The sequence below is a fragment of the Cavia porcellus genome, unplaced genomic scaffold, assembly GCF_034190915.1.
Source record: "Cavia porcellus strain 051 isolate PalLab524CR breed Dunkin Hartley unplaced genomic scaffold, mCavPor4.1 scaffold_31, whole genome shotgun sequence".
NCBI classification, from domain to species: domain Eukaryota; kingdom Metazoa; phylum Chordata; class Mammalia; order Rodentia; family Caviidae; genus Cavia; species Cavia porcellus.
The window spans coordinates 9,471,517-9,499,140 of NW_026947514.1; the positions used below are offsets into that span (position 1 = coordinate 9,471,517).

The 27,624-nt window shown below is 48.8% G+C and overlaps 1 long non-coding RNA gene across 1 annotated transcript in view; it reads left to right on the forward strand.

Moving 5' to 3' along the window:
- The window catches only part of LOC134474163 (uncharacterized), a 30,233-nt gene extending 22,752 nt beyond the window's left edge, over window positions 1–7,481 (forward strand). The window contains exon 3 of the long non-coding RNA XR_010044810.1: window positions 6,954–7,481. This is a non-coding gene — a long non-coding RNA (uncharacterized LOC134474163). The remainder of the gene's footprint in view (window positions 1–6,953) is intronic.
- Window positions 7,482–27,624: the final 20,143 nt, after the last annotated feature.

Consider the following 27,624-nt stretch of genomic DNA (forward strand, 5'->3'; position numbering starts at 1 on the left):
CAAAGTTAGTAAAAATCTTGAAGACATAGGGGTAGGTAGACAAATCCTGAACAGGAATCAAACTGCATGGGAACTACTTCCCAGAATCAATAGCTGGGATCTCGTCCTTTTAAAAAGTTTCTGCATGTCAAAAGAAATTCCAGTATAGTGAAAAGAAAGCCCACAACGTGGGAAAAAGTCTTAGGGAACTGTTCCTCAGACAAAGGACTTCTGTCTAAAACATAAGAATTAAAAAAATCAGACCCCCAAAACTCAAAGACCTAATCCAAAAATTGGAATCTGAGATGAGTACACAGTTCCGAGATGAAGAAATACAAATGGCAAATAAATACATGAAAAAATGTTCATCATCATTACTCATTAGAGAAATGCAAATTAAAACCACACTAAGTTCGATCTCACTCTAAAAGAATGACCAAGATCAACAAAATTACCAATAACAAATGCTGGAGAGGCTGTGGGAAAAAAGAACTCTCCTGCACTGTTGGTGGAATTGTAGAATGGTGCAACCACGTTGGAGGTCAGTATGGAAATTCCTCAAAAAGCTGAAATTGGAAGTCCCATTCCACACAGCTATTCCAATTCTAGGCATATTCCCAGAAGAACTGAAAACATCATAGCACAGTGATATATGTACACCCATGTTTATAGCAGCACAATTTGTAATAGCCAGATCTTGGAAACAACCTAAGTGCCCATGAACTGAGGAATGGATAAAAAAGTTGTGCTATTTTTATGCAATGGAATACTACTCAGCTATCAAGAATGATCACATTGAGATATTTATTAATAAATGGGTGCAATTTGAGATCATACTCATAAGCAAAATAAATGAAACTAACATGTATAAGTACCATATAGTCTCCCTAGTGTAGGAAATGGTAAGAGTACGTAAGAGTTTATGGTAATCATGATTACCGTTACATTGTTTTGAAGCCTTATGATGATCACACTCATTAGCTGGAATGGGTTTATCCTGGTTTCTTTGTATTTATGATCTGAGATGGTATGAACAGGTATTTTGAAGAAAGCAAGTCATTATAATAGCCAGTGCTGATTTAATATCATCTTATTCTGAAGTCCTACCATGCTATTGCTCTTCTGTTTCCATTGGTTCTATCATGTTGTGTCTTATTAGATTGTATTACATGTTATAGTATATCTAATCTTCTATGGAAAATGAGATAATAGAGTAGCCGTTGTTCATTTTCTGTTAATTGGTTCTGAATGCCCTGTAATACTTACATTCTCTTGAATTGTTTTATACTATTTTGTTATGTTTGATACTATCTTATATGAAGTTATGCTCAACTATTTCAAAGAAAGAGACACTATGGCAGTTACTGTGAATTACAGGTTGTCTTCTGGTGAAATGCTGTGTTGCTTACATTGTTCTATTTTGATCTGGTTTATTATGTCTGTTTTGTCTTAATCTCTTTAAAATTAAAAAATTTTAAAATAAAAACATTTTTAAAAAGGAAAGATTTCATTAAAGAAAAGGGGGAAATGATTGAGGATGACAAGGTATGTCATGGTACACGCATGATTTCCTGGTTCAAATTTTCACAAAGGAAAAAAAACTCTCCATTTAAAAAAATACATAGCAAAACTATTTAACCATAGTGGAAGAAATCATGCTAATCTTCAAAATCAAAAGAGAAGCAGCTAAGTCATATTGACAGACTAACTATTACTTGGTCCACTCAGGGCTAGTGTCCCTATGGGCGAGCCTTGACGCAGAGCTCCAGCAGTCAGGGGCACCCATGTGTGGCTGGCCTGGGCTGTGCAGGTTTCAAAGCAAAGGAAACATGGTCGGCTTGGTTGGCTGCAGGCAGAGCTGGCTGCTGAGCCATTTTTCCAAATGAGAAGGCAAAACCAGAAGCTGCCACCAGCATCTCCCTCAGGGTCCCGCCTCAGGGCCAAGTGTCCATCAGCCTGGATGCCTGCTGCACTGCCAGGCTCCAAGGGACCTTGTCACCTGCTGCTTACAGCAGCGGGTGGGCTTCTCAGGGAGGGCTTTGTCCTGAATGGCATTTCACCCTGGAGGCTGATCATGGAATGGACCTCACATCTCTGAGAGGAGGAGGCAGTGTTTCTGAATGGGCCTCTTGGCTTTCACTGAACCCCAGGAGTCTGTGTTGGCCCCGGGCAGAGCCCCAAGATGGGCACCACGCTGACCTCTGGGGAAGCCTGTCAGCCCCATCTCCCACTGAGGCTTGCAGTCCAACCAGAAGCAGCAGTGGCACCGCCCATTGCACAGCAATGTGCGCTGCGGCTGTGTTGTGCATCCTGAGTCAGGGCAGGAGCCAGGCACCAGCCAGAGGCTCCTTCTTGATGCGGCACAGCTCAGAAGGCTCCCAGACCTCTGGTGGCAAGTGTCTTGTGAGCCAGGCCCTGAGGCCTCCATGAGCACAGGTGTTGCGTTGTGTGCATGCCTGACTCCCCAGCCCTTGGGGTCTCCCAGAACTCAGCCCATAAATAAGGGATCCCAATGCTGGTTCTGAGCCAGAAGACAGGATCAGGACTGCCCTTGTCCTCGCAGAGGGGATACTGGACCTTTGCGAGCTGAGCTCCTCCTCAAGATTCTTTGGCAGAGGAGGAACCTTGAGCCAAGCCCCTGCTGGGGAAGCCAGGAGGTGAGCTGATGCCTTTGTGGGTGGCAGAGCTTCCCGGGGCTTGGCCTGGGTGAGCAGGCGGGAGGGGCTGCAGACCACCCCTGCAGGAGTTGGTCTTCCTAGCCAGGCCCAGGCAGCCCAAGGTAACTGTCCAGCAGGCGCTTCTGCTACAGGAGCCTGTAGAGGAGTCACTGGGAGCCCCTGCTCTGGGACTCCTCTCCCCTCCTCCTACTTGTCCTCCTCCTGCTCCTCCCCCTCTCCTCCTCTTTGTCCCCCTTCTTTCTCCTCCTCTCCCTCCTCCCCCTCCTCTTCCCCCTCCTCCTCCTCCTCCCCCAGCATGCTCCTCTCCTCCTCCCCTCCTTTGCTTTCCCTCCTCCTCCCCTCTCTTCCTCCCCGCCCTCTTCTTCCTTCTTCTCTTCCACAATTTTTAGATCTCTAGCGACTGGGGAAAACTGCTGGAGAGTTTGTAGCACAGTTAGTTCCACTCAGGCCTCAGTCACAGAAGGCTGAAATGTAAAGAAAGTCCCCACTCTGTAGGGAGAGTCAAACTTGGTCTGGTCTCACTGTTGGGGCCCTGGGTGCTCATGGTTGGCTTCTTGGCTGGGCACCTGCATGACCAAAATGCAGGAGCAGTGTGGAGTTTAGCTCCGCACAAGCTGTCTCCCAAGCCCCAGCTTTCAGGGGCCAACTGTGAGTGGGGGAGTCATCATTCAGTGCAGGCTGAGGCTGTGTGGGTGTTGGGGAGTCTGGAAGCCAAAATAGGGACTCAGAGCCTGTTGGAAGTTATAGCGCCTGCTGGAAGGGCAGCCTGGCAGGTTTCAGAGGTCACGCAGCAGAGAGGGGCTGAAAGTCTTCTGCCATGCCCAAATGACATAGAAGAGGCTGTGGATCCTGCCAATACCCATGTCTTGCCCTGTCTTGAAAGAGTCCCTTCTGGGGAGCCCCTTGACCTTGGTATGAACCCAGTATCCACAGAATGGGAAGCACAGGAAGCCATGAAGACAGCACTCACAGTATAGAGCCCAGCTAGAGCCCGGAGCTCTTCTGATTTCCTTCTGAGTAAGTAAATGACTGTTTCCTGGCTCTCAGGAAAGTGGGATACAAAAGGAGCTCTTGTATCTCAAGGAAAAATAAATAGAAAGCTTCCTTTACAGCTGTACATTGGCAGAACCTGCCTTCTCTGAGGGAACACGCTGAATGGGCAGAATTGTACTTAGAATGGAACACATTGTATTCCATGCCCAGGGTGGGTTTAAATTGTTTTTTAGGACAGGAAGGAGAGAGGGAGACTGTTTGGAAGGACTTGGAAATTCTTGTTTTCTATCACAGCCAATCAACCCATCAGCACTGACTAAGAACCCGGAACCCTGAGGGGATGCTCACCCATGACAACCTTCAAGAGCTCATTTACAATCACCAGCTCAGTCCCTCCAGGATGGCTCAGAAGGTTCTGTAGGCAGTGACTGTGCAGGTGAAGCCTGGCTTGGAAGTCACATCCTCTCAGGGGACCACGGTACATTTCTTAACCCCTGAGTCTGCATTCAAATGCCGTCCTCATCCCCTGCCTGGTGGAATCGGGGTTCAGGAGAAGAGGGACAATGTGGTGGAGAAAATCATGCTGTTTCCCGTTTCTGGCTGACTTTCCCAACTCAGGCAGCAACTGGTCCAGAAAACCCTGTCACACAGATGCTGGCCACACTCGGGCCCTGCAGATGGGGCAGCTGCAGTGCCTGCTGGAGTGGCTGGGGTGGATCTGAAGTCCCTGTGTTCCTGGTCCGGCTGAGAGAGTCCTGCAGGGCTCTAAAGAATTACCACACATTGTGTGCATTGAGCAGCACATGTCCCGGGGCCAGGGTTACCATCAGACATTGCTGGGTCTGGTTCCTTCTGAGAGCTCCAGGGAGATGCTGCTTCTTGCCTTTCCCGGCTTCTTGAGGCCACCAATGCCCTCAGCTTGTGTCCCCACTTTCATCTTCAAGCCAGCAAGGTAGCTGAGTCACATTTCTCTCTGACCCCAAGGATTGTCTTCTCAGAAGCATCTGTGTGAAGACATCGATCCCATTCGGGCATCCTAGACTTGGGAAAGGACACAGACACCTTAGGGAGACACTATGCTGCCAGTCCCACCTCCCTGTAGCTCCAAAGGTCTGGAGATCAGAGGCTTTGTGCAAATTACACATGTATCTTTAACTTCCTTGAGAACCAGAAGCTTTCGCTGAACATCTGGTTTTTAGTCAATCACCGTGGGAAGAGTTCTTACACAATTTGAAAGTCCTTCCAGACACTGAAACAGAGCTGTAGACTTGTGAGCTCCCACAAAGGACAAAGCCACTGTCCACAGAGCGCACAGACCCCTATTGTGCTCCAGTCAGAACTGCGTGGGCTCTTCCGCCCAATCTGTTCCCCATGTTTCTTGCCCAGCAGCAGCCAATCTCCTTTCCTGATTGCCCTCTCCTGTGGTGACAGCTTCTAGGCTTTGCCGTTAAATGTCACCATATGGTCAATTGCAACTTCCAGTGAGGGCTCCTTATCTCGGAACTTGTCCCTGAACCCAGATCTGGTGACCTAATTGCATAGCAGTGGCCCCACCTGATGCCTGGGTTTCCTGAGTTGGCTGTGGTCCCATCTCTTGGTGGCCACCCACTCCCAGTCATGTCTGTCCCTCAGGAGTCTCAGAAGCCAGGAGGCATGGTCACCCTCAGGAAGGGGTGCTAGCTCTTCATCTCCATGGAAACCAGTGGCTATAACCCTGTGTATGAGGGAGGCATGATGTGGGTCATTGTGTAGCATTGTGTGAATATAGCCTGGGGTCAGGGCAGATTGGGGGTCACACCAGGTACTGTCACTCACCAGCTGGGACCTTTCACACTCAGGTGACTTCCCAGAGCTTGGCTTAATCATCCACTCAGGATGCCACAGGCAAGTATAACTAACATTGGGCCCCTAAGTTGGAACCCAGGCTCTGCAACTGTCCAGCTGTGAGATGTGCGTCTCAGTGCCCAGTATATGGGTGGGTCATTGTCCAGCTCAGGGCTGCTAAAAGATTAAACAATGAAATGCAAACAGATAATCACTCAGCACGGTGCGCACAATACCCCCTACTGCATGAGGGTTGGTTGCTGTTCCAGCATTGAAGTATTTCAAGCCAAGCAAAAGAATATTCTTGTTCTGGAAACTCTCCACCATGCCCACCCTGAGCACCTTGCTGGCACAGCCCTTGGTGACAGTTCTCTCCCCAGGTCCCAGCCACATCTGTGTCTTCTGCCTGCAGGGACATGGATCTTCACAAGCTGGAGCTGCCATCCTGTGTGTTTTATCTTGGAAAATACTATGTACACACTGTCAGTGTACCATGAAATAGCAGGCCTTGGCAGTGTGTACCTGATGGGCATGGCTGTGGCAATAAAACTTTATTGGTCAGGAGAGGCTGGACTTGAGCAGAGCCATAGGTTCCACCTCCTGTGTTACCCTACACACTTGTCACTACAGCGGAGTTCCACACCCTCCTGGAGTTCCAGGTGTCCAACGAAAGTCAGGGGCCCAGCCCAACACCGCATCATGTGATGCTCCTGAAGCCTGGGATGTGCTGTACAGGGTTTTACCAACATTTTTTACCTCCTTCTGTGTCTTTGGCCTCTTGGGAAACATCTTGGTCCTGTCCTTCCTCTTACTGTCCCAGCAGAGCCTGAAGGTGGCAGAAATCTACCTGGCCAACTTGGGGGCCTCCGACCTCATGTCTGTCTTGGGCCTGCTTCTGGGCAGAGAACATGTGGAGCAGATTCCACTGGCCCTTCGGAGCCATCCTGTGCAGTGTCATCAATGGGGCCATCAAGGCCCACCTGTTCATCAGCATTTTCCTGGTGGTGGCCATCAGCCAGCACACGTACAGGGTGCTGGTGCAACCCAGGGTCAGCTGGGGGTACCCGTGGCATGCGTAGGCCATCTGCCTGCTCATCTGGGTGGCAGGGCCCTCTTGAGCACCCCCACATGCCTGCTGGCTCCATCAAAGCCCTCCCTGATCTGAATGTCTCTGCCCTCATCCTGCTGTTCCCCACCATGACTGGCACTTGGCGAGGATGGTGGAATTAAATGTCCTCGGCTTTCTCCTCTGCTGGCTGCCAACTACCACGTTCTGGCCTCAATGCATTGTTGGGAAGAGGTGAGCAGGAGCTAGTGTGGAGGTCCCCAGGGCAGCAGGCCCACAGCGCTGATCTCCATGCTGGTGGTTGCCTTCCTGCTGTGCTGGCCCCTACCACTTCTTCACCTTCCAGGGCTGCTCTGGGAGGAGGTCGCCGACCTGGGCCTGCAGCTGACCTACTTCTTTGCTGTCACCAACAGGTTTGTGGACCCTGTGATCTGTGTTTTTGTGGGCCTCCTCATCAGGACCAATGTTCTGGGATATTTATACACTGCACAGGTGTAGAAGTCTCCCTCCCATGACCTGATCCCACAGGAAAGAATGCAACCAGCTCTTCTAGAGCAGTTAAAACAGCAGCAACCCAGGAAGGCTGGCTTCTTTGTTGCTTCTGACATCATAAACACAAGGCTGAATGACAGCCACCAAGATAGCCAGGACCTAGCCCTGGTGCCTCTGAATGTACCTTATGGGGTAAGGAGGACTTTATGCATATCCTGATGTGGAGATGATCAAGAGTTATCTGGTGACCCATGAGATCAGGAGGATCCTTATAAGAAGGCAACAGGAATACAGACTCAGACAGGACCGAAGCACAGGTCTGACCGGTAAAGGAAAGTGGCCGAGTCATGGTTTTCACGCGCCCTCTAGTGGCAGAAAAAGATGTGACACCTGATTCTCCCTGGAGCTTCCAGGAAACCCAGCTGCTGACACTCTGACTTGAGCTCCATCTCCACAACTGAAGAGAATAAATTTGGTGTTACTTTAAGCTTTTGAGTTTGTAGGGATTTGTTCCAGCTTCAAGGGAAACTACTCCTCACATCCACTAAGAGGCTCTGTTACAATTTCATTGGTCTAGAAAATTCTAGGTTGACAGCCAGGAGTGAGAGGTGGATCAGCAGAGACCCTGTGTCCAGGGAGCTTCCAGCCTCTATGTAATTCTCAGAAAGAACTGAGATGCCACAAAAGCACCCCGCAAGCGCCAGCAGGGAGCACTCAGGGCAGAGAGGCACCATGAGGGGCACAGCTGGAGGCGTCTCAGCAATGGTGGAAGCTTAGCCTGGGAGAGGGAAGGAAGGGCTGCAGGCACCCAGCACCCAGGGCTGGAGGGCTGAAGGCTGCTCAGAGCAAAGGAGGGGAGAGCGTTCTTATTGAACACTGGCTGGTGGGCGCCTTCCTCCTCACCAGGTGCCCAGGAAGCCCCTAACATTGGCTTTCCTTGAACTTATGGAACAGGAAGAATTGTTAGGAGAGATCACAGGACAGGTGACACAGGGGTTGTGAGCACAGAGAAGGGGCCCTGTGTGGGCAGCCAAGGGGGACACTTAGGCTTCCAGAGAGGCCAAATATAACCCAACCTGAAAAAGTGGCAACCGACCAAGAAAAGGGGGAGAGGTGTATTCCAGACACAGAGTCCAGCCAGACACAGGGCCAGGCAGGTGTGTAGGTCAGGAGGGAGAAGCGGGAGGAAGGGGAAGAACCAGCCATGTGTGGACCAGGCTTGGGGCTGGATGGCAGGCATATCAGGAGGATGCAGGGTGACCAGCAGGAAAGAACCCTGCAGCTGCAGGGCAGGAAAGTCTGAGTGGAGCCTGCCAGATGCAGAGTCACTCTGCACGATGACAAGGTCAGGTATAGCCATGGGACTGGGTGGACAATGCAGAGGGACAGCAAGGGGTGTGGGAGATGATGAGATCAAGGAACAGCATGTTCATCTGTGGTGTGGGCTGTGCACCAAAGAGTTCCAGATGCTGCAGGAACACAGGGAGGAGATAGGGAGGTCAGGGGCAGTGTCAGTTTCTTGGACAGCGATTAGGAGGTGCAGTGAGCAGACCCCAAGACACTTACTGGGAGCCAATGGACAGCCCCACACCTGTTCTCCTCAGGGAGAACCACAGAGGCCCAGATTCATCCCAGACAGGGAGAGGAGGCCAGCACTCGTGGAGCCTGTGATAGCCTGAGATGCAGGGCCACCAGGTACTCAGGGGAGACCCAGGACCAGAGCTCTGGGCATAGGGGTTTCCTGGAGAGCAGAGCAGGCTTCAAACACCTGCACTTGGGCCCACCAGCAGCACCAGCCTGCACATGTGCTTACCCTGGACCACATGGTGCTCAGAAGCTGCATTAGAGTTCATTCCAATACTGAAATGACAGGGATCCAAGCTTCTCCAGGACATGAGGAAGATCTAGCAACCCCGACCTGTATTCACTCATCCAGCAGATATAATGGTGGCTTCTACTAGGCAGGACACTTTATAGGGGCCAAGAGCACAGCTAACAGGAGGGGACCCCTGCTGGGCCCCTTGCAGCTGGGCTTCTGGAGCTCCTAGGCTTGGTCTTTTAGGTGCTGTGTGTTTGCGCTCCCTTGTGGACCAGGCACCCTCTTGCCATTGTGGTACCTGCTTAGCAGGAGGAAGCAGTGGAGTCTGTAACCCCTGATGTCCTGCAGCTCCTCCATTCACTGTCCAGGTAACAGAAGGTCCTGGGACACACACAGGCACCCACAGGGAGGACCTCAGCATGCAGTGCAAAGGCCTTCGTCCTGCATCTCATTTGATTTCAGTGCTCTGTGGCCCCACGTGCTGAAGCAGATTTTCCCAAAAAGACAGAGGCTGCATACACCAGGCTGGTCTGACATTGAAGAAGTCACCTAGAGAGCAAGCAAAATGTTTTAGAATCTTCTACACCTCTTAGATGAAGTCACAACTTTTCACTATATGTAGGGGGAATTTATGTCATTGATGCCTGGATTTTACTACTATCTCTCTCCATAAAAGTTCAGAAAATTAAAATCATTGTCTAAATAAAGAAGTATTTAAAATTTCACAACATAGTTAACTAAACTTCAGTATATGTGTGATATAAACTAAAGAATATGTCATAGCATCGGCCTGCATGTAGTCCATATGAAAATGTGGAGATTGCAGAAAAGATCTCCCAATAGCCAAGCTCTGGAAAGAGTCCAGATCACCCCATAGGCAAATGATGAGGGAAGTTGGTGTCCATAACGATGGGCTTGTATTCAGCCCAAAAGCCGGACGAATTCATGCCACGTAAAGGAAAGTGGATGGACTTGAGACCATAATGTTAAGTGAAGTAAGATAGACATGAAAAATTCAACATTGATCTTTTCTCTTATAAGAAATATGTTTAAGTCTAAAATAAGACAAACTTCAAGCAGAAGAGAAGAGCATCGAGGAAACAGGTGTCAGGGAGGGAAGAGTGACAGTGATCAAGACACGTGACACCACGAGCTGATCCGCCAAGTATTGGAAACATACACCAATGACAAATAAGGTAAAAACGAAAGCTGTACATAGTTATCTCGTTGGTGAGACAAAATATCAACAAGCCAAAATGAAGCAGAAAAAAGTTCCTTTAGCTCAAAGTTTGTAGAGGTTTCACTCCAAAATCTGCAGGCTCCAAGTCAGGGTGGCACTTGGCACAGGGGCCACATCTGCTCAGAGCAGGGAAAAACAGCAAAAGCAACAAGAGCACAGGGGAGAAGCGAGGCTCTTTTCTTCCCTCAGCCTGTCTGCAGGCTGCATGTCGGAGGGCAGGCGAAGCTCGCACAGCCCAACCCCAGCACCAGACACGGAGCCAGTCAGAAACTGTGTATTCAGCTGCCTCCAAACAGCCCACTCCTCACAACACATGAGACTTTGGGGGACATCCAGACACAAGCCATAACCATAGTCTGATGGATAATTCAGTGTCACCTCAGGACATATTACTAAAGGTCAGCACCAGAGATACAATGATAAATAAGATGCTTTAAACCTAAAAGGTGGACACAAAAATACATAGACATGCCCACACCACCCATCACCCATTGCTTCCAGGCTGACCTTTCCACATGTCCAAGTGTTTTCTAACATTCTTGGAGGTCTATGTCTGTCTAGTAAACCAAGCATACATTCTTTTCAGGTCTGGGTTTCACTACTGAGTGTAACACATAGAGTTCCAAGAGGAAAAAAATATTCTCAAACTATACACTCAGCACCTGACTCTGATTAATAGGCAGCACCATGAGTCAGAAAGGCAAACAGTGACCAGCAAAGGTTTAGCCAGTTCACTGCCATGTCCAGAAGAACCACACAAGGTGGCTTTGCAGAGACAGGATTACCTGACAGAATCAGGAAAATTCTTTATACTATTTAAATTCACAGGACCAGTTCAAAATCAGCCTTCTATAATACATATGGTATTAAAATGTGATACCTTATTAGAATTTTAGAATCAGCATTACACATTTTCAAAACCACTAGCTAATATTACTGTCAAGCAAAAGCTTAAGCTTAACATTTTAGTCTCAACATTGAACAAAATAAGGCTCTACTTTTACTTAATAGTTTTTCTATTACACTTATATTTGTATTAGTCATGTACGACTTACTGAATCTAGATGTTTCATGCTAGAAACAGAAAATTTGGGTGGTAAAACACTTGGATAAGATTTTGTTTTCATAGAAATTTCAAAAGAAGTTACAAAAAATGACTAATAAAAATATTTTGGTTCTGTTAAGTTAAATAACAATTATATTCACTACAACTAAGAATTGTGCCAACTACTATAAATAAGTGTTAAATACTAATCAGGCCATTTGAATCCTTATTTTTTTTTCTCTTTTTTTTATACAAATTGGTTTTAGAAATTAAAATGTTAGCACTTTATATAAATGGTTATGATAAATTAATATTTTATTTTAACTTTGCTACTGGAGATTGAACTGGTGACCCTGTGCTTGCAGGTCAGGCGCTTACACAGCTGAGCTAATGTAAGCCAAAATTCACGTTTAAATGATCAGTGATGACAACACTCATCTCAAGCACTTTGTAATCAGAAACAGGCGGAAGAGAAAACACAACTCTAAGCATCAGGCATGCTGAGTACATCAGGCCTTTGCATCTTAACAACGCTGACATGAACAGTTTTATCAAAGGAAAATGAGCATTAAACAATTTTCTACAGCCCTCGCCAAAGGTCAGGTTGAATAACGCAGTGCACATCTTTCCTCTATGTTAAATTTCATGCCATCCAGGAAAATGCGGATTAATCCCACTGAGCAAAAATCAAACTGGTTCTTACTCTGAGGCATGCAGGGTGTTGATCTGGTCTGCAGGGAGCTTCCTCCGTTTTCTGTCCCCAAAGCCACCCAGACACCTGTCCTGCATTTCCTCCTTGGTCTGCAGGAAGCCGCTGCAAGATTATTTAAAAACCAACAAATACTATCAATACCAGAAAATGTACCCACTTTTACACGATATCAGATTTTAGTAAACCATGCTTTGCATCCAGTTTCTACTAAACCTTTGTGCCTATTGAAGGAGGTAATTAGAACAATCCAAAGCCACCCAAGGGCAGTCGCCAATAGAATGGTAGGTATTGCTGTATCTCAAAATGTCAGTATCCTCTTATGACACCTGACTTATATGCTGCAAAACATTTACACTATTAAAATACCCTGCAACTGTACAAATTGACTTCTTCAATGTAGAATGAACTGAGTGTACTTTCAAACAATTGAGAAAATTAGATGAACAAAGTTACAAACAATAAAAAGAAAGAATTTTCTATGATGACACTATTTTGTTAAAACCCATTCAGAACAATAAACGGAATAAGTGTTAGAAGAGCCAAGCGGTCATTCCAATCACCGAAACTGTGCCAAAACATCGCACATCTCTCCCAGGTCAGAGTCACTGCTCTAATTAGACTGGGATTCATTTTCATCCCTGATGAAGGTGGAGCCTAAATCTGTTTTCTTCCATGTGGATAGTTTGCCGATATCATTTCTGAGATAAGCTATCTTTTCCTCTTTAAAGAAAACTAGAATGTGTCAGTGCTCCCAGCATGAAGTCATGTTTAAGGTCACATGGCCACTGTGCTATTTTCAAGCCAAGCTAATGAACATTATCACTGCAAACATTTATCACATCTTTGTGGTGAGAACACTCAACGTTTTCTGTGTAGCTGTTTTAAAAAACACAATACATTAGTATCTATAATCACCTCACTAGATAAGATAACACCAGAATTTATGCTTCCTGAGTAACTACACATTTGTACACATTGACCAAACCCCACCCTCCTTCCCCACTGCCCACCCACGCCTCTAGCAAGAACTCATCTACCTTTAGACACTTTTACTTCAGAACATGTTAATGCGACAAGTGCTCTAGAGCTGAAAAACTAAACAGAGCACTGGGAGGAACCCAGGACCGGGAGTCAACAGAAGTGAATTTGAATCCTAACTTAATCACTGGTTCATGGGGGATAACTTGTAGCTTCCTTATCTGCAAATAGACTCAATAAATACTTCATATACCTATTAAGAATGATATAACATAACATGTAGGGATAATTTAGGTGGAAACTCCTTACAGAGTGAAATACAAATGTTGACTGTTAGGGTAACTTGCTAGGCTCCCTAAAAACTCGAGGTTATGCATCTTTTCAACTTGACACTGCAAACAGGCCTGTTATGCACCAGATATTCAGCATGTGTTGCAGCACACATAGCAAAGCCTGGCCTGAAGTGTCCCTGAAAATCTCACCCTAAGGAATGTTTCTTACAATGGGTCCCTCAGAGGATCAGAATCACCTGGGAATATTTATTTGTTTGATAACAGTTTCTACACCCCTCCATCACAGTCTCTTAAGGCTGGACGTGAAATCTAGAACAGTTTCAAATTCTCCAAGTCATTCTTTCAACAGAAGCCAAGAGTCACAGCTGTCTTATCATAAACTGGACAGAGGCCTGTGCTGTTCTGAGCCTTGGGACTGTGAAACAAGCCGGTGATTGGCGTTAGTAAGATCGGTCCTCTTCAGACTCAGCTTTACTCACTAAAGCACAGACATGAATCTCTTGACTTAAACACTTTGGTTGTTTTACTTTCTTGTAGCACTGAAGTGAGATCCAAGCCAAGGAACTACCAGTTTATTCCAAGTCTCCTGTCTACTAACAACTCCACAGTACATAAATCTGATAAGAATGATAAAAAGCATTCATTCCTTGGAAGAAAGCTTAGAGCGTCTAATAGGGAGTATTTCATTCCTAGGGCATAAAACATGAAATAGTGTAGCATAGTTATGATCTCCATTACCAGATCTTCATTTTACCCTCTGTATAGTTAACAAAACCTCAGGAAGCCATATCACACACAAGGGCCTCGGAGTCCTAGTGTCCCCACCAGAGAATCCTAGGAGTCTCTAGGGGAAAAGGGGACCCCCTCAGTCAGGTCCTCAAAATGGATTTGTCACTTTACATTTTTTGAAATATTTTCTCCAAATATTTTACAGAAAAGCAAACTGAAGCCGAGCTAGGGAAGCAACCAAAATCACTTTACCCTGGCTGATCACAAGTGCAATGCACAGTTTCTATTTCCTAGTCCAGAAGAATCTCTGACCCCAAATGCTCCATTCATCGCTTTCTGGACAGCACCACTCTTTTGACTCACTTCTGGATTTTTAAGCTTATTCAAATTGACCTACCTGGGCAACACGTCTCCAATGGCCAACCTCAGACTGAAGTCTTATGACTCTTGTAATCCACAAACAAGCCCCCAGAGCCCAACCTCGAGTTCAAAATGGGCAAGCCATGTTTTTAAAAACCAGGACTGATTTATTTTATCCTGGGCCCAGCGACACAGTGCAGTTGGAGTTTGCAAAAGCTGTGTGTTGCCTCAAAACTTTTTAGCCTTTTTGTAGATATCACAGGTTACAAAGGGGTTATAGGTGTAGACCAGGAAATCTGCTCAGGAAATGTTTCCCTTAGCAGAGGACAGAGAAGTCTAGCAGTAATTAACAATCCTTTGTCAGCTTATTTTAGCACCACATCTGTTATTTGTAGAGGACAACAATGGTTAACATATCAATTAGGTTAGGTTCTCAGGTTCTTACAATCCTTTATAGAGGGGCATTGATTAACATATCAATTAGGTCACCCAGAGGGCGGAAAAATGCATACAGAACAGCACAGCAGCATTACAGGTACTTCGGTCATATAAACATAATGAAGCTCTTTTTGCTAGTGTACAGAATTCCCCACTGATTTTAGTCAGTGATCCAAATCATTGGCTCATGGGGTTTTCAGACATAGGTATCTGTTTATAACCTTGTGGCTTTAAAATCATAAGCTTTATAGAGTCCTTGGAGGGAACGACAGTCTACTTATCCGTAGGTTGATCGCCTTCAGAAGCCGAGACCTGCTTGAAGTGGGAATGATGAATCCAGGCAGGCTTTCCAGCTACTTTGATAGTGGTTGGAGTGCTCAGTCTACAATGTAGGGACCTTTTTAATTGTGGCTCAAGAGATTTATGGTGATGCCGCTTGATGAGGACCGGTGTCCCAGGCTCCACAGCAGGGCATTTGTCCTAGCAGTGGGCCGCAGGCAGAAGACGCTGTTGAAACAACCGGTGTATGGAAGTCAGAACTGGCTGAAGAGTCTGGGGGGATTTAATAAGATCTTGATTAGCTAAATCAGCTAATTTTTCCTCAGAAATCTTAGGGATAAGACAAAGAGGTCTCCCATAAAAAGCCTCAAAAGGGGAAATACCAGTAACAGAGGGTACATCCCGCACCCAAAAGAGCAAAAGGAAGGAGACTCACCTAGTTTTCACCAGTTTCCAAGGCCATCTTAGTTATTACTGTCTTTAAAGTCTGGTTTATCCTTTTTACTTGTCCTGAACTTTGAGGCTGGTAAGCACAATGGAGTTTCCAATTGATCTGCAAAGTTTGGGTTAGCTTTTGAGTTATTTGGGCTATAAAAGCCAGGCCATTGTCGAACCCCATCTTCAGAGAATACAAACATCAAAATATGGCAGCAATAAGATTCAGAAATTATTAGAGCTCTGTGATGTTATGTATATTTCACCCTAATAAAAATTAATGAAATTCATATTTTTTCAGATATGGTTGCAATACAAAAAGCTGTCATCTTACAATACACATTTCTATCAAGTCATACAGCTACAGAAATACAAGCTCTAATAAAAACAAATGCATTTCCCTATTGAAATAGGGAAGAGTGGGCAGTTCTACATAAGGAAACATGAGAACACGTCTTCAGCTGAAAAGCTGCAAAGTGTCATTACAATCAGAAAACCTATACCATGACTGAAACTCTAAAAATGTCTGAAAATAATATAACTATGCTTCCCTGACATATAATGTCTTGCAGACAGTATGGCAAGAGTCTCTCAATGTTCTCATCATGAACTGTTTCATCCTTACAGAAGCAGTGGGTGAAAAGTCAGTCTGTCATCACTCTTTTAGCTGTGCCAAGATCAAAATGGGATCTGCCCCAAATCTGAGGGCAAAATAAGCAGCGGGGATGGAAGGACCCCGCAAGAGGAGAGGACTCGGCAGTTTCAGTGGACACCAAGACGACGCGGTCTTCAAGGAGGGAACTGGGACCCCCATGGGCTTCATGGCAGAAAATCCCATGAGGAGGGCAAAGAAAAGGGCCCACTGAGTCTGGTCACCTGGTGGCACCTGGGGATGGAAATGGGGACCACGGGGCCACCCCAGGGTCCCAGGAGCCCACTGCCTCCTCGCCAGCTGTTACCTTTCACCTCCTCCTCCTCCTCTACATCCTCCTCAGTGATTGGGACAGTGAGGGGAGCCAGGATGCCCCCCACTTGACCCAGTGACTGGCCCAGGCCAGAGCCCAGGGCTCTGACCCAGGACCACATTGCAGCGCGTTTCCTCAAACTCCTGGTCCACTCAGCTCGCATGAAAGGGTCCAGCACTGACCACAATTCCGACAACCTCGCCAGCTCCCTGGAATCCTCCTCCTCCTCCCTTGCACTCAGGGTTCCAGCCACAATGCGGGATCCTAGCAATGCAGACTCTGGCCTAGGGTCACTGGGGCTCCCCTCCAAGGACAGCCACCCCACTGAGATGGCCAGGGATGCTCAGGGCTTCAGCACCCCAGACTCACCCACTGCTCCCCATCCTCCTGGAGCCTTTGCACTTTTCAGGACCCAGCTCCCCACAGACCCAGGCGCAGGGCAGGGCGGGGTGGGCCCCTGTCCTCTCACTGGCCTGCTCCTGCCCTCCAGGCTCACCCTTTCCTCCTCCACTCCCCCATCCAGGCTATAAAGCAGGAAAGGGGATGCACTGAGGGTTCCCCTCCCTTTGCCTCTGTGGGGCCTTCGTCCCAGAAGCCCCTGTGTCCAGCAAGGCAGGGAAGTGATTTCTCCCCACAGAAGGAGGAGGCTGGGTGGGGAAGGACTGACAGCAACAAACACCTCGGGTTCTGTCACTTTCACCTGCACCAAAAACTGTGTAAAAGTCCGCGGAGCTAACCGGCCACGACATCCGTCCTTCTAGCCTCTTCTAGCCTCTTCCTCGCGTTTCTTTTTATCCTGTCTAATAAAACACCCCGCTACTCCCCATTATTTCCTTGCTGTCATCACATCCCTGTGCACTACCTCAAAACCAAACCCAAAGGGAACTGGCCATCTCTGGGGGGCGCTTGCCTGCTCTGCACACTCTTTCTCCATCATCGGAGCCTAAGAAGTGGTGGCTTCTCCGCCAGGAGGGGAGCTCTCAGAGCTGCTGCGACCCTCACAGGGGAGGGTGGGTTCCTCACACCTCCTGCCCAATCCCCTCCTGAAGCCCCAGGGGGCCTTGGCCAGACCCGGAGCTGCAGTCCTGTCTGGAGACAGCTCTCTGGCTGCTGGGAGATGGTGGCAGCTGAGACAGAACTGAGAGGCCCTGGACCGGGCTACTCCCTGGCGGTACTCAAGGCTCCCCCAGTGGAAGTGAGTCCCGACACTGACCCGGTAACCCCCAGGAAAATCTCCCCTTCCCTGTTGTCCCCAGCTGCACTCCTCCCTGCGGGGATGGGCAGACTCCCCGGAGCTCCAGGTATCCCGTTTCCCTGGATGGCCTGAGGTGACTGACCCTGTGCGAACCCTCTCCTAAGCCTCCATTAGGAGCTGAGCTACAGGTCGGATTTTCTCTCTGCACTGTGGCTGACCCCTTCCTCTCTTCAAGCACATACTGATAGACTTGCAGGGGGAGCAAGCTAAGCTCCCCTTCCCCATTGTCCCAGGCGCCTGGTCAACTCCCATGAGGAGATTGTAGGTCCCCCTCCTTAGGAAAGAGGTTACCCCCTGCGTTTCTTGCACCAGAAACTTCTCACCTTTTACTTGGACCAAAAGGTTTGTGGACAGACAAGGAAAGCACCCGCCCAGCACTCAGGCAGGGTTTCTCTAGCTGGGCCAACACGTATTACAACGTGCGGGAGACACAAATCTTGACCAAGAATGGTTGATGTGTATCTCCCGAGCCATTTCACAGACTGGGTGCACCTGTTAATCTACACTTAAGTGGGGTTCTGTAAGGACCCCTGTTATTTTGACCTTGGTAGTTTTCCCCTAGGAAAAAGCCAGCCTAGATAAGTCCACTTCTTAAAGTGGCCAGACAGGGTCACTGTCCTATATTAACTAAGACACATCTGCAGGCATTTTCCAGTTTCCGCTGTTCCTGGGAAGTCCTCACAATTCATCGCCTCCAAGTCTACGTATCCACCAGGGGAGCAGGCCCTGGGTGCGCCTTCCTGGGCTCATCGGCTCCCAGCGTGACTACCGCTGAGAGTCCTGAGGAGGCTTCCCCTGCCCTGCCATCCCAGGCAAAGGGAGGCGGGGAAGAGACGCAGGAGAGAGGCCCTGGCTGCAGGAGACCAGCTTCCGATCACACCCGCACAGGCTGTAAGCAGCGCAGGCTGTGAAGAGTTCATGCCACAGCAGGCTTGCTTCAGGCAGTGAGCCTGGCTGAAGCCATGTGGCTCATGAGAGCGCTGTGAATGGCAGGTAGGTTCCCATTGTCTCCTCACCAATGGCCTCAGCAGGGACCAGTGATACGGGCTGTGAAGCTGTGGGGCTCCGATATAACGTGGCAACTGAGGACAAGTGACTCTTCCCAAAGTCCTCTCCCAGAACTGTGGCTTATTTTACTTGAAACTGAGTTACTCATTGACCATTATCTGTTTTGGTCTCTTTCGTCCTCAGTGCTAAAATGTTTTGTTCCCTTCTTGAAGGCCTTGCCTGTATCAGCGTCTTATCCCCAGAACCACAATTGGTCTCCTCACTCCATTGTTCAGCAAATAAATACCAGGGATCTGGCTATTTGGGGGTCCTGGCTCAGCACTAGAGGAGTGTTGGGAGCCGCAGCCCCGAGCCCGGTCGCCTCACTTGGCGGACGTGAGGCCTGTAGTAAAGAGTGAAGCCTGAGGTAGATTACCCCTCCCATCGAGCACGTTAGTTTCCTGCTTACCCCGCGTAAGCAACCCGCTCAACAATATAGTCTGCCTGGCAACTGATGATGTTAGCCAATCAGCTTGCCTTGCTCACTTTAACATGATTGGACACTGTATCCGTATATATACTGGTGCCACCCCTGGGGGGAAGAAGAAGCCCGGAAGTAGAAGCCCAGAAGGAGCCGCGGGGAGCGGACCAAAGGAGGCTTCGGCTGGGAGCGATCCCAGGGCAGGCTGTACGGAGAAGAAAAATAAAAGAAAAGGTTGTCCACTGCCAGACTTTGTCGTGTGTCCTTCCTGCCGGCCAGGAGCGGACATCGACAGGGGAGCACTGACAATCCCAGTTTCATGTTTCACTTTTATTTTGTCTGAGTTTTTCTTTGCAGTCTTTCCTTATAGAATCAAACAGGAGGTTGGGGTTCCTGCCAGGCTCCCTGATACCTTGCCTGGGTTAGGGTCTGTATTCAAAGGCTGAAGAGAAGCTGGGTCCTGACCTCTCTTACAGATGGAGAACACATAGGCTGGAAGCTTTCTAGTCACCTCTCCAGTAGACAGGGGATACAAAGTCTCTAAAAATAAGATGGAAGTGTGCCCTTCCTCTGCACAATACATTGGCCTCACTGTGTTGGAGGTTTCAAATAAAAATTGAATGGGGCCCATCTTAACTTCCTCCTCCCCAAAACCTTAAGACAGCTAAGAGGATTCCTTAGTACCTTGGCTTCTGTAGGCTACGGATCCCAGGCTATGGGGAAATAACCCGCCCATGTCACTGAAAGATTAAAGACGCACAGGCACAAAAACTCACATCCTGACATGGGATCCAAAACAAGGCAGGTCTTTAAAACATTTGAAAAGGCTCCCCCCAGGGGCCCAGCCCTGAGCCTTCCAACAGGAAGAGCCTTTAATTGATAGGTAGTGGGAAAACAGGGTATAACTCTGGGATCATCTATGCTAAAGGGCCATCCCAACAGCCGGTCAGCTGCTAAACAAAAACCTGATGTGGTCACCAAAGGCTGGCTGACCTGTCTTCTGACAGGTGTTGCTCTTGCCCTGCTGATTCCAGACACTACCAAGCTGACCTGAGGTAATGGCCTGACTGTGGGCTCCGCTCACCGTATGTCAGGGCTGCTGTCCTCCAGGAAGCCTGTGGCTCTCAGACAGCTGACTTTGAGAGACTGGCCTATGCTGCGGGAGGGACCTGCCATCAAATGAAAACCTGTCCTCACCCTTTCCTTTCCCTTTCCCCTAACCAAGAGTGCCTCACAGTTTGATCCAGCCCCTCTGCCCATTCTCACTATTTTCCTGTCTTTGTCCCATTCATTCAGCTGTCACCCTAAGGCAAAAAAACGCTTCACTAAGTAAATCTCTCTCTCCATCCCTGACTTCTCTTTTGCCCTGTAGACCCAAATAGTCAATTCCTTGTAGAAAGACTCCAAATCCATTTTCTCCCCTGACTTAGGCACCAAGTCAAGATTCACTCCCTGTGACTGTGTAAAAGACAAAATTATTCACTTCCATGGTGGTTTTATACTGATGATGTTCTCAATGCTTTTTTCAAATAGAAAGAACTCAGTGGTTATGTTTGGTGATAACAAGGTACGTGACCTCACGTTACTATGTATGTCTTGGTAGTCTAGTTGTGGCAGCTCTGTCCCTTGTTGGAAGCCATAATATTGGCTTCCTCTACACCCGCTGAGTACACACCTGCCTGAGCTCTGTGCCATCCTGTCTTACAGTTCCCATTTGCTAATCTGTGTTACTTTAGCCGGTGCTGCCCTGACACCAGCTGACAGCAGAGCTGATGGTGGCTTCCCAGCCATGTTCCCTCTGCAGCCAGGGCCATGCTCTGTTCTTGGACAAATGCAGACCCAGCTCTGAGCTTGGCCAGGGATGACAGAGTAGTATTTCCATCCCTTGGCACTTGTGCATGGGAAAGATTGGGTCACCTAAGACCTGCCCGACCCGGTAGGAGCACCATCTGAGCCCCGTGTGTGAAGTGAGGACAAGAGCCAGGGCCTGGGGGAACAGCGATGGAAACTGAGGCAGAAGTGTTTACGCACTAGACTCCCCTCCCCGGGAACCCACTTGATGTGGTCAAAAGACAGACTGCAACACATATGGCCATAGATCAGCTTGGGCTCGCTTTGCAATGTGTGTGAATCAGAGCAGCCTCTACCCACAAAGCAGAACAAGAGCTCCTGCTCGGCAAAGGCAAGATAGAAGGTTTTACACACCAGGAACAAGGAGATGGAAGAGTGAGGAGAAACCCGATTGGCTAATCTCAGTAAGACTTACAGGAGGATAAGGTTCCCTTATTATGTCGGATCAGGTAGACTGGGATCTTCTAATCTCAAGAAAAGACTATTCTGCTTTGGGTTCTTCTGTCCCCAGGCTGGCAGTGGCCCCTGACTGTCCCACATGGGCCCACGGAGGGAGCTGGAAATCAGCCTTGGTTGCATTAAGCCTTGAGGCTTGGGGTTTTGTGGTTGCAGCCCGCCCTGAGGGGTGCAGCAGAGCCCCTGAAAGTCACTCAAAGACATCCTCCCTCGCTTAGGCTCTAGGGAGCACAGGGAGGTTGGGAGGGAGCCACAGAGGGAACCTGGAGAAAGCTGTGCTAGGAGGAGCTCAGCGAGCTGCCTGGGAAGTCAGCGCAGGGGCGAGCAGGGCTGGGAATTCGGGGACAGGGGTGTGGAGTCCACTGCAGAGGATGGGAGCAGGGCAGGGCCGCGTGGGGCAGCTGCACCCATGTGTCCTGGACCAGTAGCTGCCACGGGCCCTCTCTGCCTTGGGAGTCAGAGCCGCATTTCCAAAAACAAAGCTCTTATCATAAGGGAAGCTGATGTGATGAGATAATCTCCTTTCTAATGTTTTAAATTCCATCGCACCACTGCAGCAGAGAGCACAGGGAACAGTAAGAAATGTGTGAAGTCACATCAGTCTGATCCGCAGTGCACTCAAAATAAGTGCTAAGACTTATTAATGTGCTTCCCTTTATTCCTAGGGCAACCGTCAGCGTGAAATTTTTAGATGAAAATGCAACGAGCAGCACAGCAAAGTGGCAAGAATACAAGACCCCAGCTCCGCCTCCCAGGTGCTTAGTGACCCACCACGTTGTGCTGTGCCTCAGTTTCCTCTGTAACAAGATGGGAAAACTGAGCCCTAAGCCTGTTTTCCCCTATGGCTGAAAGTGCAAAGTGCCCTCATAGCCAGCAGTAATTACAGAAGCAGTAATCAAGGTTACTGCTGAGAAGAACAAAGAGCTCACGCTGGAGGCACTGTTGGAAGTGTAGACTGGTGCAACCACTGTGGAAATCAATGGGAGATTCCTCAACAATCTAGCTTTAGAGGTTCCATTCGGCCCTTCTATTCCCCCTCCAAGTATTTTCCTGGAGCAACTGGAACATCATGCCTGCATGCGCACCCATGTTTACAGCAGCACAATGTGTGATGGCTGCATCTTGGAAACAACCCATAATCCCATCCGTCAAGGAGCGGATTACAAAACATGTGGTACTTTTATACACTGGAGTAGTTTTCAGCTATAAAGAAGGATAAACTTGAGAGTTGTATAGGTAAATGGATGCAACTTGAGACCATACTCTTAAGTGAAATGAATCAGACTCGCATGCATGAACATTACACTGTCTCCCTAGTGTAAGAAACCGAAAGAGTAAATAAGATCCAAAATGTACAACAGATGTTGTGAAATGGGAAGGAACTGTTCAAAAAGAAAGAGAAACTGAGATGAGGGAAAAGAAGAAAAGAAGGAAGGGAAAGAGAAAAAGCACAGAATAGTTGAGATAGTTATACTACTGATCTTGATTAGTTCATTGAAAAGAAAAGTTAGTGCTTATATTGTTTGATCAGTTTTTCTGTATCTTATAGTATGAGCCTATATCTTATAGTATGAGCAACTACTTTGAGGTCTCTTGGGCGCTCTGCCTGGTGACAGGAAATATCACAAGAAACGGTCAGCAGCTCCTTACATGAGCTGGCACACACACCTGACACCCTGGCCATCAGGGACCAACGTCGCCCTACCCAGTGAGGTTCAGGGGATGCTGATGCACATGCCTCCTTTCCAGCCCTCAGCCTCCCTGGACTGACCCCTAGACAGTGCTCGAGGCTGCAGGGAACACAGGCTCCCCGTGGCAAAGCCCCACTCATTCCCAGATAAACTCATTTTTCCTGTGAGCCTCTGAGTAGGCAGTGTAGGCTGACCAAAAGGACCGGTGTGGTCGGTGATGAGGATGGGGCTCAGGGCTCTGCTCGAGTTTCAGGAAAGTTCCTCCTCGTGGGACTATGGATTACTGATTCTTCCCAAGCAGAGCAAGGACCTAGTAGGTGACACCAGCGCTTGGCTTTTATCTCCCTTCTGTGTCAGTACAAACTGGCTCCAGAGACCAAGTGCCATCCCCTGCAGCTCCTGGCAGGAGACTTCCCAGGGCAGATCTGTGGCAGAAACTTGTGCCTGATACAGGCAGGTGACAATTCTTACTGGCCACTGTGGAGCAAGGACAGCGCTGGGCTCCTAATTGCCTTCTCTCAGCAGCTCCCTGGGGTGGCCCAGGGCTCCCTCTCACCCACTCTCCAGGTGACCTGTCCACCAGCCATCCACAGCCATCCACAGGTGACCTGTCCACAGAGCCGGGTCAGGGCAGAACAGCAAGGGCCTCGGGCATCACGCAGACTCCACCCAGGGCTGGGAGGTACCCCAGGCTCCCTCCCAGCACAGATGGTCCTTGATCACACAGGAACTGAGTGTCCCTGTGCCTTACCTGGTCTGTGAGTCCCAAAGGGGATAAAGTGTGGAAGGGGCAGTCAGCACTCTGTGGACAGCGAAGCCTCCCTGCAGCCTCCACGCCCTGGTCGGTAAGTCCTGCTCCACCAGCCTCCTGCTGGGCTGCCAGGGTGGGCACTGTGTCCCCTCCCATCTGGCCACAGGGAAACTGAGGCAAACTGTCCCTTGTTGGCAGAATCAGGACCTGAACCTGGGAAGCCATGTATAGGCCATTCTTGTGGGCAGAGCCAGAGGGACGAACAGCCTGATTGCCTCTCACAGCACACAGTGGGCCCTCAGGGTGAGCACTGGGTAGGGCTGCATGGTGCCTCTTCCTCTCGGGTCAGGACAGCTCCAGAGCCGCTGATGCCCCCTGGCCTCAACCTGCAGAGGTCTGAGGGGTCATCTGGGCAGTGCCGCCCTCGCCCCAGCCTATTCTCTGCCTCTGTCTTTGCACACGGCTCATCCTGTGGAACCCAGCCTGAGCCAGGACCCAGACCTTGGCTGGGGGGTTCCCCTCCCCAACTTTCTTAGAGCAGAAAGGGAGCCTGTTATCTCCAGTGCATCAGAGCTTGTTTCCCAGGATTCCAGAGGACAGTCCCAGGGCCCCCAGCACCCACCCTGCTCTCCCACCCCAGGGAGCCTGTGTCTCTGGTCTCTTGTTGGGAAGTGCTGGCTCCAGAGATGCGTAGGTCCATTAGCTCCTCAGATAACTTCTGTCCCCTCTATCCCTGCCCACTCTCACCTGACTCAAGGCCCTGGTTTCCATCTGTGTGCCCTCCTCTGGCTTGAAAGCTGGAGTTTGCCAAACCCACCACTCTCAGCCCCTCAGGTCTTGGCTGGGTCTAAGTTTTGAGGGCTACATACATTTCACTTAGACCCCTCCATCCTGCCTTAAAGATGAGGTCAGAGAGGTTCCACTATTTGGTGTGGTTACACAACTGCTATGGACAGAGTCTAGAGCCCAGGTCCGTTCCTGCCTTCCTGCCACAAACACTCCTTTTTGGAGGACCTGACACATCTGTGTTGCCATCAGCACTGGGGCAGTGGCAGCCCGAGCCTCGTCCCATGTTGTGTGCAGGGATTGAGCAGCTGGGTGCGGCCAGCAGAGGCTCTGGGGCTGGAGCCTGGGGTGGCTCAAAATCCGAAGCTCTGACAGCAGCATGAGAAGAGGTTGGCTGTGGGCTCCTGAGGACCAGGCACAGCTGGCAACAAGGGGACCCTGGGGAAGAACAGAAACAGGGGTCCAGGAAACACTTTGGTTCCTCGGTGACGAAGTCAGTCCATGTCATTTGACACAACCCATTCTGCAAGGAGAGAAGCTTCTGTCTGAGCAGGACAGAGGGCAAACCAGCCAGGGCGGCCCGAGCCGCTGCAGGACTGCTCCGTGAGGGAGACAGGCAGCTCCAGAGGCAGTTTTCCGGTCACCCCAGTAACCACGGGCAGCCAGTGCTCCTGAGAAGCTGCTGAGCACCCCGCCAAGCATCCCCTGGCCCCAGGCATCTACACTGGACAAGGACACTGCTGTCCTCTGACCCCAGCCCTGAGCAGCAGCCAGGTCTCACCCTCAGAGCAGGCCATACACGCCTGACCAGAGCTAGAGGCCTGACTGCGTCCAGCTCAGCTTGCCCTGCTGTGTGGGCCTGAGCCCCACTTTTCCCAGCCTGTAAGACACTCTGGGACCAAAGACAGAGTCTGTGAAGTCCTCAGACGCAAGGACTGTCTCATGGCCTTCACCAGCAGCAGCCCAGGTCCAGATGTCATGGGATGCAAGCAGTCACCAAACTCCTGCTCCAAGGTTCGCAGTCAGGAGGAGAGATGCACAGAGTGGGTGGGGAGCTGGGCAGGAGTCAGCCAGCCTGGGGTCATCACCCTGCTCTGCATTCTGGCTGTGTGTCCTTGTCACAAGCCCCTGCCCTCTCTGGGCGGCAGCCTCTCTGTGTGTTAAGTAATGGTGATCAACAGAAACCACCCAAGAACTTTCTTCTCTTCTTTATCCCTCCTGCTAAGTGGATATTGTACTTATTTTTTATTAGTTTATGATTATGATATGTAATAATTACACCAATTTGGGGTGATCATAACAGAGTGTGAATGTTTACATGTTTTTCAAAGATATTACAGTAAAAAGCACATTGTCACCAGCCCCCTCAACATACACCCCCCACACACACTTCAAACCCACGCATTCCCTCCCCTGGCCACTTTCTGAAGCAGCTCTGGAGTCCTCTTTCAGCCGTGTCTCTAGGAGTTGTGTCAAAGCCCGGTGTGTGCTGCTGCCCGTCCTGTCCAGCGGAAAGGCAGGCTGGCAAACACACTGCCGGGCGTCCTCACCCCTCATTCACACCTCTGTGACCCTGGCTCCTCCCCAAAGCCAAAATGATCAGTAAAGGGACATGTTCAGAGCAGTTCCATCAAGGCAATTGCAAGAGCACAGCTAAGGGCAGGACAGAGGACTCCAGCACTGCTTCGGGAATGGTGGGGACGATGGGATGAGCGCGTGCAGAGCCAGGGAAGTACTCTGAGAGAGATTAATGCCCTTGTGTCTTTTGCTGTAGTACATTTGAAAAAATGCAAACACAGGGCCGGGGATATAGCTCAGCGTTACAGCACCTGCCCGGCAAACATGAGGCTGTGAGCTCAATCCCCGGAACCAAAACAAATAAAATAAATAAATAAACATTTACACCAAATCCACCTCATGTACCCTTTGCTCCTTGCCCACCTTCCCAGCACTTCCCCTCTCCTGATCCCCTTCCCTGTCTCCAAAAAGTTTGCCTCCCTGTTTCCTTCCATCCCTTCTTTGTTTTACTCCTTAATTTGTTTATGTTTTGGATTGTGCGATAAGAGAAACCATGCAATGTTTAACTTCATGAGTGTGGTTTATTCCTTGCAACATGACTGTCTCCAGATGCGTCCATTTTTCTGCTGACATGACGTCATTCTTTTTTTCACAGCCGACCACTATTTCGCTGTTTCTGCAGCGCTCATTAAAAAGCTTAGACTGTTCTTGTTTTCTAGAATCTCAAGATGCATCAGTGGCTTATTGATTTGGGGTCACTCTGTTTTCCTAATGTGGGCAGTGATAGCTACAAACTCCTGCCTTGGAACTGCTCTCACTGTGTGCCACAAGGTCTGATATGCTGTATTTCTGTGGTCATTTTATTCTGGGAATTTTGAAGTTTATTCTCTGGTTTTTTTCTGTGACTCACTGGTCATTCACAAGTACATTCTTCAATCTCCATGCATATTTGTGGTTTCTACAGTTTCTTTTGCTGTTAATTTATAGTCTTATTCCAGTGATCTAATAGGGTGCAAAAGATTATTTCAATACTTTTGTATTTATTGAGACATGTCTTATGGCTTAAAATGTGGTCTCTTTTACAGAAATTTTTATGTGTTACTGAGAAAAATGTGCATTCTGTTGTTAGGTGAAACACTGTAAATATGTGTTAAATCCATCATCCTATGGTGTAGTGCGACTCTGATATTTCTTTGTTGATTATTTGTCCAGTTCAGCTGTTTGTGACAATGGTGTACTGTGACTGTGTTATTGCCTATCTGTTCTTTTATGTTCGGTAAGTTTTATGTTATGCATTTGGGTGTACTAGTATTGGCTGTATGTGTATTTACAATTATTGTATCTTGTTGCTTAATTGGTCTCCTTGTCAATATGTGGTGACCCTCTTGACCTTCTTTATCTCTTCTGACCAGACTGAAGTCAACTTTACCAGACATCAGCAGAGCTACCCCTGCTCACATTCATGCTGTAGCTGCTGTAGCTGACCTTGCATCTTCCATTGTGTATTCTATGGGTGAGGCGCA